The 13,981-nt window shown below is 35.8% G+C and overlaps 1 pseudogene; it reads left to right on the top strand.

The window, feature by feature from the left end:
- LOC138834205 (olfactory receptor 4C11-like) lies at nt 1–9,161 on the top strand (annotated as a pseudogene).
- The last annotated feature ends 4,820 nt before the right edge of the window (nt 9,162–13,981 follow it).

Below are 13,981 nucleotides of genomic sequence, written 5' to 3'. Positions count from 1 at the left end.
ATGAGGATTGAGAACAGGCAGACACCAATAACTCAAAGAACCTCAACTTTGAGTGATCTTGTAGTACACGACTTGATGATAGATCATCGGGTACAGTGTTTCTTCTTAATGAAGCTGAAGAGCTCAAGATTCTCTTCTTGAATTCCTCAAGAAATACAATCTGATATCCCAGTCCTGTGCATGAAATGCTGCTGTCCTGTCAGTTAATCATACCATCAGCACCAGTGTGCTATGAGAAAAGATGTAGAGCAGATCCAGTAAGGGAGCCAGAAATGAATATGTATTATCTGCATACAATCAGAGGAACCTCTTGAAATAATGCTATCTCAGCAACACCAGATTGAAGGTGAATTCCCTCCTTACAGAGAAATTATAGCCAGAGACACCACAAATTGAAGCATAGATTTTTAAGAGGAGTGTACAATTCCATTTCCTGGATGATATTTTTCATTTTCTTGCCTTGGACTGTGTAAATACAAAAGATTCTGTTGAAATAATAATCAATGCCCATAGATCGTTAAGCTTAGCTACCTTATTTAAGGTTTGTTAGTTCCAGACAGCACTGTGGCTCCAAGAATAAAATTGTTTATTTGTTTTTATTGTTTTTGTGTAGTTGATATACAGAGGGGTTACAGCTCATGGTTTCCCTCATTTGTGGTAACTAGCATGTGCCTATAAATCTTCAAGTAAACACACTGAATGACTAAAACAAATAAATAAAACTGGACATCTTAATTTATATAGGATCCTAGTCATTAAAAAGAATAAACTTGTTTACACTAAGGGCTTTCAATTTCTTTGTCATAGCATTATAAAATGCAAATTTAGATGTCTTATTTAAGGTTTGTTTGTTCCAGATAGCCATATGGCTCCATAAATGTATTTAGATAAACAAATCCAATCGTGGGGCTTGGAAGGTGGCTCAGTGGTAGAGTGCTTGCCTTGCATGCATGAGGCCCCAGGTTCAATTCCTTAGCACCACATAAACAGAAAGAGTTGGAAGTGGCACTGTGGCTCAAGTGGTAGAGTGCTAGCCTTGAGCTGAAGAGCTGAGGGACAGCACCCAGGCCCAGAGTTCAGGCTCCATGACCTGAAAAAAAATCCGATTGTTTTATTATAAACGCACTAATAAAATACTCATGAATTATATAATGTGGGCAAAAATGCTAAATAATAAATTTATCAATTAATATTACGTGCTACCTTCAAAATAAAACAAAGCATTTTCTTAGTTTTGTTCCTCAGTGTAGACACGAAAAAAGAAATATAAATTTCCCTTATCTTTTTGGGGAAGACCACAGGGATTAAGATTAGAGTCTATAGAATATTATATATTTATAATATAATGATGGCTCACTTATTTGTACTTTCCTTTGTCTATATTTTTAAAATAAACTTTCTACCTTTGCTTTCATTGAGCATCTTCCACACAAACTTTAGTTTTAACAGTACTCATCATTCTCTGTCTGCTATATAATTTATATGGATAATTGATCTACCTATCATTCTATAATCATATAAATCTATCTGTCTATGTATATATGTATGTATGTATGTATGTATGTATGTATGTATGTATGTATGTATGTATGTATGTATGTATGTATGTATCTATCTATCTATCTATCTATCTATCTATCTATCTATCTGTCTATCTATCTATCTTTCTATCTCTATATTATTCTGTATTGGTGTAAATCAATATATAGAGCCATGTATCTATCTATGCATCTATCTTCTTATCTATCTATCTACTATCTATCTATCTGAGTTGTAGGAAATATTAGGAAATAATTTTCCCTTTGGTTTATTGATGTAATCAATAAAGTAGGGACTTAGTGAACTTAACTTTCCCTGAAAGAATCCATATACATTCTCATAACAAACTTCAGAGCTATCACTAACACAAACTCACTAGAGATTTATTTGGCAAAATGTTTGCTGTTACTAGCTGATACTAGCTGATACTGCTGATACTAGCCAGCCTATCATGATGATACATTTTTATACTTTTATATATTTTGACACAATACAAAATGTAATTATCTGTTTCTATAAAGTTTTCTCCATCTATACTAAAAAAGAAAAATAACAAATCCAGACATTGTTTTCTATGAATATTCCCTTTCTCTGTTCATTTTCTCATCCCACACATAAATAAAGACTACTCTTGGTGAAGAAACTTTTATTCTGAAGCTCTTTTGAATCCAATAAAATAGAATATTGCCTCCATTTTCCATGAGAGAGAATTGTCTTTCCTCAAAATATGTTGATGAACCTAAGCCCCACACTTGTGAATATAATCTTACTTCTAAATAAGATACGTTAAGAAGAGGTTGATAGGATGAAACCTCTTAACATAACCACGACCTTACATAATGCAGAAATTTGCACACAGAAATCAATGTGTGCTCAGGAAGAATGATATGTGAAGGTCAATGTAGAAAGATTGCAGCAACGCATCCACAAATCAAAAGATTCAACAAGAGAGCGAGGTACTACCTATAACCTTAGTTACTCAGGAGGCTGAGATCTGAGGATGGTGGTTTGAGTCAGCCTAGGCAGGAAAGTGAAACACTATCCAATTTACCAGCAAAAAGCCATTGATGGAGCTGTGGCTTACATAGTAGAGCACCAGTCTTAAGGGACTGTGCCTAGGCTCTTAGTTCAAGTCTTAGTATTAGTGCATATGAGTGCACACACACACACACACACAAACACACAGCAACTGTATGAAAGAAATATAATAGTTCTGAAAGTGAGTGATTTACAGTAAAAGCAAATACTGTACATCAGAAGACAAAGAAATCAAGATGAGCCAGTTTGTTGAAGATGTAAGTAAAATGGATAAATACCTTCTGCTGTGAAAGTAGTCACAAAGGCATAGTCTCACTATTGTACTGCTACAATGCTACATTTAATTGTTCATGAATGATCGCTGTCAATTAAAAAATAAAAGATATTCAAACGTTTCTTTCTTTTGTTATTTTTGCTTATCTTTCTTTTCTCTACTGATTTACCAGATATAACACAAATTTTCATTAGTAATTTGAGCTGCAATTAGTGATACTAAAAGGTATTCTAAGAATAAACCTAGGCTCATTAACTGATGAATGAATGAAGAAAATATTACAGATGCACATATGAAATGAAGTATTATACATAAATAAAAATGAAATTATGTCATTTTCAGGATAATGGATGGAATTAAAGATAGCTATGTTACATCAAATAAGCCAGACTCAGAAAGACAACTGATATTTTCTCTCGCATGGGGAATCTAGATAACAAAAAGAACACATTAAAACAGAAGGGATGCTAGCTAGGTGCTGCTGGCTCATGTTTGTAATCATAGCTCAGGAGGTGGAGATATGAGGATCATAGTTTGAAGTTAGCCTGGACAGAAAAGTCTATGACACTCTTATCACCAAAAAAAAAAATGAAAGTGGAGCTTTGGGTCATATGGTAGAGTACTAGCCTTGAACTATAAAGCTCAGGGGCTGAACCTAGGCCTTGGGGTAAAGCCCAAGGCCAAGCACAAGCACATTAATAAAAAAAGAAGGAAACAATCAGTAGAAAGGGGAAGGGGCAAAAAAAGTGTAGTAGAGAAAAAAAGCACATCATACTCATGTGAAAATGTCATAATGTCATACTCCTCCACATTATTTTGTACCACTAATATTTGACTAATGACCTTTCATAAATATGAACAATTTTGACTTATTAATGTATTTAATGATCAATTTTCCAGCAAGTAGAAACTAGGAAAGGAGAGGTGACTAAAGTTACAGAAAGACAAATAAGAAAAGTAGAAATCAATTCTTCCATTTTGATTTGGCTCTTTACCTAGCCTTAGAGCTTGGCTACACCAAATCAAATGATTTGGCTTAAAGCTGTGGGTAAGTTAACAGTCTACAACTCAAAGTAACTTGGAAGAAGCATGACTGGATGAACACCCTGTAGCATAAATGCCAGCTGTGCTCTAGGACAGGTGGGGAATGGGCTCTCAGGGACAGAATCTCTCTGTTCACAGCCTTCCCTGGGATTAGTTCTTCTGTGGTTTACTGTGGTCTTGGGATCACAGTGGTAACTAGCTCACTTAGCATATCCTTTAGGTTGAAATAGGAAGTGAACTGTTGGACTTTTTCTTCTTCTGAGCATTTGTGAAGTTCTATGCAAGATCTATTCATATATGACAGAAGAAAAAATGAGTGTTTAGTTTATATGTTCTATCAGAGAATATTTGTGAGAGCAGTAGAGACAAATTCAGAGGTGTTTCTCCCTACTGAAGAGGGTATTTTCATCTTGTCAGAAGATTCTAGAAACAGAAGTAGAAGTCTTATACCAGTATTTAAGACACTTAGGTAGAGTCTAACTCAGTTTTTCTAGGAGGGACTGTCAGTCTGTAAGTATCTCATCTCTCCCAGAAGTTCTGTGAAAGAAAGCAAGAGTAGAGAGACTATGATAATATTTACATGTTGCAGGGTTACTTAAAAATTCATCTTCAGAAACTGGAGGCATAGCTCAAGTGGCAGAGGGCCAGCCTTGAGCAAAAAACTGAATGATTGACACCCTAGGTTCAAGCCCTAGTACCCCCCTCCAAAAATCATCTTCAAAGGACTTCCAAAGCCAGCAAGGAAACCATGAATTCTTTAATGGATTTCACCTCTTCACTTAGAAGACCAAAGGTAAGTTTCAAGCACAAGTAAGCTATTACCTTTCTCTTCCTTCCCATGTATGAGTGGGTCTTGGGACACTCACTGCCATATGATTCTGTATTCCTCCCAATGATGGAAAGATGCCAATATTTATGGATTAATCTCTGTCTTCATTGATATGTCAAGCCTGATTCTGATCTACATACAGGCACAGTGAAAGTAGTATTCAATAACTATAGCACTTTTATTTGGGATTAGGAAATGAGCAACACACAATGATCCTGGGCAGTCAGTTTGCATTGATGCTGATGGTACTTACTGTCTGCATATTGATGATACTGTTCTTGGTTATTATCACCCTATTCACTACAGCTGCTTTATGGGGTTGAGCTTTTAAAAAAAAGAATGGAGAAGAGAGGAACAAAATTCTTTTTTTATGGTTCTTTTTAATTTTATTTTATTGTCAAGGTGATGTTACTGTTACATATGTAAGGTAGTGAAAAAAGCCTCTTTATACCAGAAGAAAATGCTCTTTTATTTTTATCAAGGTTATTTGCTCACTCTTGTATAAAGCAGTTTTCCTTGTCTCATCCTCTAATCCATCTTCCATGATTTTTTGTCAGTTGTGGGGCTTGAACTCAAGGATTAGGTGCTGTCCCTAAGCTTTTTTGCTCAAGGCTAACACTCTACCACTTTGAGCCACATCTCCACTTTGAGCCACATCTCCACTTCCAGTTTTTTGGTGGTTAATTGGAGATAAGAGTCTCACAGACTTTCCTTCCTCAACTGGCTTCAGACTGCCATCCTCAAATCTTAGCCTCCTGAGAGCTAGGCATAAGCCACTAGCACCCGGCTACTATTTTTTTTTTGTTCAAAATAATAATACTTTGTATTGCATTTGTCTCTGTCCTCATCAATCCTTTCTTTAAACTCTCTGTTTGTTCCTCACTTCTTATTTTTCAGTATAAGATGCTTGTCTCATTGACTAGTCCTGAAAATACTGTTCATTAGTTGTCACTACACGACCAGAACATGACTGTTTTTCTTTGCCACCTGTATGTGGATTTCTAAGACTGTGCTGGCTCACCAGGATGGGTGGAGTGACAGAGTTTGCAGTGAAGATGGAGTTTTAGAGAGAGATTTTCATGGAACATAAGGCTGGATCTGGATCTAGATATTCTCTGATCTCTGCTCAACTCTATCTCCTAGCCTTATAAGGTACAAAATAAAATGGAGACACACTATGACATTAAAAGGATCCAAGGATATTGTTAGGAACATATATCTCTCACACACGCTGATAAAGATGGAAAGTGGAAGTTGCAGCAGAGGAAAGGGCAACAGATTCCATGAGATATAGAAAACCAGAGAATTTATGCATCTGTTGATGTGTATTTATGAGGAGCAGAAAGAATCAGGCCTGGTTTGAGTCTGGATGAACAGAGCCATGAGAACAGTGGGACGCCAAGATGTAGCACAGGGAAGCAAATTTTGAAAGCCATGATGAGCATCTCCATAGTTTCATTTAAAAACCAAAATAATCATTTTGGTGTATTTATAAATCACCATAAGTCTCAAGTCCCCACTGTCCTTTCCATGTGACAGAAAGGAGACAAAAAGAAGGAGAGATGGGAAAGTGAAGAGAAAATGCCTAACTTGAAGTCTGTTATCTTTCTATAAGGATCAAGAATAGAATTATGGATAAATGCCTTTTCCAAGCTTTTCTGACATGTTCTTGGAACATGGCTAGCCAGAGTCCTCATATTATTTATCTGTATGAATAATACAGCATTTTACTTCTTATTTGGTTAAATAGTGAATATATTTTATGTACTTTATATACTTTTCAGTAATGATAATTATTTCTTGCATCAGGGTAGCTAGTAAAATTTTATATATAGCATTATCCACGAGAGTAAAAATTGAAAACAATGTACATATCTTCATGAACAAATGATTAAATATACTTCTCACAATAAATTCCATGCTTTCACAGCATTACATTGGTAATAAAATTATGGAAGTTGTGACAATATAAAAATAATCATTGTAACAGGTTGAACTCAGAATTATAAATTAAAATATGAAGTGGTGATTTGAATCACATAAACTACATGTCTACTATTAGGGACATAATATCATATTTTTCCAAATGTAAATAGTGTTGACTGACAATCCTGGGAATTCACGAAATATGTTACAAATGGCCTGTCCAGTAAAACAACCACTGTTACTGACATATTAGAAAATTTATATTATGTCCAATTCACAGGGGAACTCAATATTCTAGTAGAAGTAATTTAATTTTGTACTTAAACTAAGAGTGGTTTACTGAAGTATGCCAACATGAAATTATTATCAAGCACTTGCTATCCTATGACCATTAGTAAACTGCCAGACACAAGATACACATGTATCATCAAGATACTAACGGCCTTGGAGAAAATAGAAACAAAAATATTTGTGAACTCCACTGAGGTTTCCATCAGCAAGGATTCTCTGATAATATTATTGTTTAAGCATATGGGAATGTCTTTCAGATTTCAGAGCAGAGACAACTATATGAGAGATTACTATATGAATATACATTATTATGTGCATATGGTATATCTAAAAACTTCAACTTCTTCTGAAAAATTTGAGTTATGTACAGCAAGTATTTGCATTCTATATTAACCACATGAAGTTTATGTTTTCTAGCAGACAAATTGTCTGCACAAGAAAAATTCTTCATTTCCCAATCAAGTAGGAATCAGCATCGCTGAAGGTCATGTAATTATTGTATTCCTCAAATGCTATAGTTTTGTCAAAGCTGTGTGTTGACAGATGACTTGCAGAAACCTGGGTGTGTGTAGATTTACAAAAATTCTTACAGATTCTAGTTCAACTATAAGGCAGTTAAATTTTGCATAACAGTGAAGAGAGCCCAGCTATTCATTAGATTAGCCCAGAATCCTCCTTCAAGTATCATTTCTTCTCTTTTGTAAATTACACATTTGTCACCTATGTCCTCCCTATAGCTGCTGATCAGGTCATCAATAACAAGAGTGTGACTGAATTCATTCTGTTTGGGTTAACTCAGGATGCCGGAAAGGAGAAAGCAGTATTTGGCATCTTCTTGATTCTTTACCTTATAACTCTGCTGGCAAACTCTCTCACCATGGTGAGCATTAAAACCAGCCGGACACTGGCGAGTCCCATGTACTTTTTCCTCTTGGCTGATGCTTGCTTCTCCACAACCACAGCACCCAAGTTGATTGTGGATTCCATTTCTGAGAAGACCATTTTCTACAACGAGTGCATGACTCAGATCTTTTCAGGGCATCTCTTTGGGTACATGGAGATCTTTGTGCTCATCCTCATGTACTTCGATCACTACGTGGCCATTTTTTTTTAAATTTAATTTTATTTTATTTGAGAACATACTGTACAGAGGGGCTACAATTACATGGGCAGGATAATGCATATATTTCTTACCAAGCATTGCAGCCTCCTCCTTTGTTTACCCTTCACCTCCCTTCCCAGCCTCCCCCCTCCCCCCACCCAATTATACCCCCCTCCCCCCCCACACCGACATTGTAAAGTTGGTTTTGACATGACATTTTGTACTTCTCATTGTTGCAACAGGTCCACCTGAATCCTTAAACGACTTGTTTGTCCCCATCTCCTCCACATGTTATACTGACATCAAATATAGTGAAAGCGGGGGTTACACTGTGGGGGAGGGACATACAAAGCAACAAAGAAATAATCTTATAAATGCGTTAGAAACACATGCATGAAAGAAACGAAAACATTAAAATACATATTTAAGGGTTCATTTTCCTAACATCACATTATCTGACCTTTTCCGCTTGACTCATACCTATACTAGATATTGCAAAGAAGGGAAACCATGGGACCTATGTTTCTTTGGGCCTGGCTTACTTCACTTAATATAATTTTTTCCAAACCTTTCCATTTCCTAACAAATGGGGAAATGTACTACGTGGCCATTTGTAAATCCCTGTAGTATACAACCATCATGAGCCCATGTGTGTGCGGTATGCTAGTGAATGTGACCTCAGCAAAGTTATTCTTGGCTTTTGTGGCCCCAATATTATTGATCACTTTTTCTGTGACATGAAACCTTTGTTGAAACTTGCCTGCATGGACACTTACACCATTAATCTGCTTATTGTGTTTAGTAGTGAAGCTATATGCCTAGTAAGTTTTGTAAATTTTCTTATCTCCTACATTTTCATTTTACATTCTCTGAGTAATCCAAGTGCAGAAGGAAGAAGACAGGCCCTCTCTCCTTGTACCTCCCACATTGTCATTATTGTCTGATTCTTTGTTCCATGCATATTCACCTATACTCACCCTGTCACTACATTTCCAGGAGCCAAGATTGTAGCTGTGTTTTACATTATTGGAACACCCTTGCTCAGCCCTCTGATCTATACTGTGAGAAATTCAGAAGTAAAAAATGCCATGAGAAAGTTATGGTGTAGGAAAGCATGACTTCAGTTGATGGATTTTAATGAATGTTTTGGTAGCAACTTAGTGTTGTATGAATATGAGAGAAATTAGATTTTCTGGGAACACCCAGGAATCAAAAACTGAGAACTAGTGCATCTCAACTTTGCATTTTCAAGTTCATGTGAGAAAGTTTACTCTGTGGTTTACGTTTTTAGGACAATTTTAGCTATACTTAAAATGTACACTCAGAGACTTCATCATCCCACAACCAAATTCTGTCACATTATTGCAGTGCCTAGCTTGTGATTTCAATGCCATGTTCACCAAGAATTATTCCTTTAATTTGTACAAGAAAATGAAAAGAAAACATGATATTATGTATTTTTCAAATACATGAATATTTTTAAATTAATCAAATAAATAAATAATTCAGACATGGGCAAGTGTTGCCAGAGTAGAATCTTACATCTCAGAGACGATCCTTAGATCTCAGTCTTCTGATTAGTGAGAATTACAGACATGAGCCACTGATATCTGGCTGATTTATTTAATTTAATATTCTCAAAGTGTTTTAGCACAGATTTAAAATGTAAGTACAAACTCTAGTTCATAAATCCAAATGACATATTTGTACAAAAATACTGCTTACAGATAGAATAAACATTTAATATGAATTATTGGCATAGTGTAAGAGTAATAGGTATGTATATACTTAATGTAATGTAATTGATTGAATTAATAATTGTCATTTTTGAACATGACTTCTGTGCTGTAAATTTATCCACTAAGTCAAATCTAAGAATGACAACTATAATTAATAGCACTTTGTTTTGGTCCATTCAGATTTGGAAACCACAAAGGCATTCCCTGATCATATAACTTGTAACCTAAAATCTTTGCAATCCAAGATTCATTAACATGGAATAACTTTGTTAAATTAATTCTTAAACTTATCTTTAAATATGTATACAAAGCTATTCAATCATCACCCTTTCCATACTTCTCTTCAGCACATTTATTCCATTCCCACCTACTTTCCAGTTTCCAGATTCCATTTTGACAGATGTACATTCAAGGTATACATTCACCCTACATTCCTCTCTCTATTCGTCTATCCCTATGATATGGTATAGACTTATCAGAGAGTATAAAAACTTGGTGAAAGCATTTCATTGTCATGTGTCTAGCCTGATAAGTGAGTGACAGAAATTCACCTAATTATTAAATTTGAGTAAAATTAGAGAGAATTTATGTTGTTCTCAAAGAAACAATGAAACCTTAAGACTCCATGAGCCATGAAAGAGATAACCTTTCTGATTAGTCAAGAGCTGTATATCCTCTCTGATTAGAATCAACTGCTGAAGAGGTATCCAAAAATTGTTTAACCAATGATTTCAGGTCTCTTATTGAATCCCCTTCTCATTTCCCTTCTTTCCCAGCCTCCCTCCTTTCCTCACTCCTTGTCTTCCTTCTTTTTTTCTCTTTTGATTCCAATCTTTAATTTAGGTTGTTGATACAGTAACACAACTCATTTGTGGCTCTGACATTCCTACCCCTTCACCTAAAATCAACATTGGCCTCTATCTTCCACTAGAACAAGCAATTAAAAGTCTAAACTGCAGTACAATGTTCTAGAAATTCCAGGAAAGATGTGAAATGGTCCTTTAGGATTGTGAAGGAATGAATGAACTGTGGACCTGCAATCTGATGCTGTAGTAAATTCAAGAACTCATTTGAGATTCAGGTCATGACCTTAAAGGGAGATTGGTTATATGGTCTCCAAATAAAACTCATAGGAAAGAACACATCTTGGTTAAAATATCACACACTCTATTAACAACTTCTGAAGACAATGGTAAATTTATAAACCCTCCTTGGTGAGGTTAAAATTGGTCTTGATTAGGCTCCAGGATTTGTGACTTCACTTCCTACATGATTTGTGTGCCCCCTTGTGTTCAAGTGAATTAGAGAAAATGAAAGTTGAGATAGAAATCATTACTAAATTGTAATCTCAGTAGGGATAGGGATACTATGTAGTTATTCTTGTCACTATTTAGGAATATTACATTGTTCTAAGAACAGATCTTTGTCTGAATATTTATCACGACATTGGCTTAGCTTATTTTCCTGCAAATGTGATTGATTACCTTTCAAATAAAAATTGCAGTTTTAGTTGTAATGTGTCAGTTATTTGTAATAGCTTCTCCTTTGGCCTTTAAGTTAGTAGTTATTTTCTCTTTCTTTTTTTTCTCTGAAAATCTGAACAGTGTTAGGTTTTAGCTCAATATTGTGTGAATGGTCTATTCTGTATCCTCTCCAGACTTTATTCCATCTGTAGTCAGGAGTTGATCTCATTACCACAGGGGGCTGCAGCAGCCTAGAAGCAGTTTTGATCATCATCCTGACTTTACTTCAAATATTAGTTGCTGGCTGTCCCTATAATATGCACACATATATATATATATACACACACATGTATAATGTATATTAATATAGTCACATGTATATATGAATATGTTTCATTAGTTTAAAACATTTATTGATAAATATTTCAAATTTCTTATGATTTATTAGCTTTAAAATGTACAATGAAGCCGGGCACTTGTGGCTCATGCCTGTAATCCTAGCTACTCAGGACCTAAGGATCGTGGTTCAAAGTCAGCCTGGGCAGGAAAGTCTGTGAGACTCTTATCTCCAATAAATCACTCAGAAAACTGGAAGTGGCGCTGTGGCTCAAGAGGTAGAGTGCTAACCTTGAACTGAAGAGCTGAGAGACAGCGCCCAGCCCCAGAGTTCAAGACCCATGACCACCCCACCCCGAACAACAAAAATATATAATAAGAGGGTTTCATAAAAAGTTCAAGCAAATGGAAAAGTTTAGGAATAAGGAGAGATTAGAAGGAAAAAATATAGTAAGTATAAATAACATGACAATTGGCAATTGTCTTGAAGATAGGATATTAATCTGTGTTTAACATTTTGACACCATCCTCTGCTCAAATAAGTTGTTGCTAGAAGACAAGAATGATCTTAAAATCATCCTGTGTTCTCAGGTTTCCAATGCTACAATATTCTTGAGAAATTCATTTTTCAGGATGAACAGTAAAAGCAAAAGCATGTAACATAGACAACAATGGTTATTGTATTTCAGAATAACATTGGGTTTTCATCTCATTCCAGTAAGAATGGCCATCATGAAGAATATGAACAATACATACTAGCAAGATTCAGGGAAAAAGAACCCTATTATGCTGTGGGTAGGAATGTACTACCCATAATCTAATGTTACCATTCTTGGGCATTTATCCCAAAGCTTGCAAAATAAGAGCACATGCATGTTCATGTTATTTGCTCCATTATTGACCAGAGTCATGCATGGAAACACCCTTGGGAGTGGAATTTTATTCATCCATGAGGAAAAACCATATTCTGTCATTTGATAGGGCTGACAGCAGTTCAAGGCCAGCCTGGTTAAAGAAGTTCATGTCAATAGCTAGATTGCCATGATGTACACCTGTTATCCTTAGGCTAACTTCCAAGCAACCATAAATATAGGTGGCATGAACTCAGGTAGGAAGAGAAACAGTGTAAAAATGTCTGGAGATTTGTCTTGTGGTAGAACACCTGTTTAGAAATTCAAGGTCACAAGTATAAACTCCTTAATCCTTAAGAAGAGTCAATATCTCTTTGTGATAAATGTCATGAACAAACTGGGAATAAAAGGCATTTACTTCAACAAAATAAGGGGCATATACAACAAATACATAGCCAACTAACAATAATGAGTGAATGAAAGAATTTCATTGAAAGCCAAGAATGAGACAAGAGCATACTCTTCACTCTTCTTTGTTACAGAGCTTGAAAACTTGCTCTACAGAAATACAGCAAGATATACTCTGAAGAACCATATACACACAATAGAAAATTCCCATGGACCCACAGACATGAGTGAGAATGTGGAAGCATTATATCAACAAAATGGCCTGGAGAGAGTTCATATCATGAATTCATGGATGGGGACAAGGAAAGAGGTTTTGTGACTGGACAGACGATTGGAGTCAGCAGTCGCATACAAGTATGTTGAGAATGGCTTCAGAAATTGTCATCTTTCCAGTAGAAGCCATTTTTCTGCTGTTCAGTAATCAAATTCAGTTCTGAATTTCCTTGCCAAAAACTGCTGGCAGCTTAAATTTATCACTGGGGAGTTTCCAAACAAAGTTCCCTTTTGTGTGAAAATGGTTTTGGCAGCAGACTTTTTGAGTAATTAAGTGTTGCATCAGCCTTAGAGACCAAGGGAAAGCTAACCACCACAGTGAACTAGACACCTCTGGGTGTGTACTTTTCCCTATTCTGCTGCATGAGCCAGGATCAGTAACTGGAGTTGCAAGATATCTCTAGCTAGGACATCTTCGTCATCTCAGTATTGCTTATGACCCCAACCAATTACACCCTAGAGAAATACTTGGCATATGTCCACTGCCTATTAACAAACTCACTGTTTTGCAGTTTTCAATATGAAATAGGTTAAAGTTGTATCTTTTCATTAAGCAGCCTTTTGAAATATGAATGTTACATTTCAAATGGGCAGACCTAGCTGCCTTCCTACAGTCTTTTGTTATATTGTTGTGAGCCTATTTTAGACTCAAAGTTTTAGAACTCAAAGTTGTTTGGGGCTCAAACATCCATAAGAGAGCAAAAGCAGCCCATCTCATTATCATATCCAAGCAGGGGATTTTATTCTACATGGCTAGACTTTTAATCCAAGGCTATATTCTAGGAGAGAAAGCATTCAGTGTTTCTTTGAAATGTCCAGGCACTTGTTTCTTTGAGTATTTTCGGCTCAAGGCTTTGTATACAGGAAA

The sequence above is a fragment of the Dipodomys merriami genome, unplaced genomic scaffold (assembly GCF_024711535.1).
Source record: "Dipodomys merriami isolate MVZ:Mamm:240054 unplaced genomic scaffold, mDipMer1.0.p SCAF_21, whole genome shotgun sequence".
Classification (NCBI taxonomy): Eukaryota; Metazoa; Chordata; class Mammalia; order Rodentia; family Heteromyidae; genus Dipodomys; species Dipodomys merriami.
The sequence above is the reverse complement of the archived record's forward strand: the minus strand, read 5'-3'. Positions and strand labels throughout refer to the sequence as shown.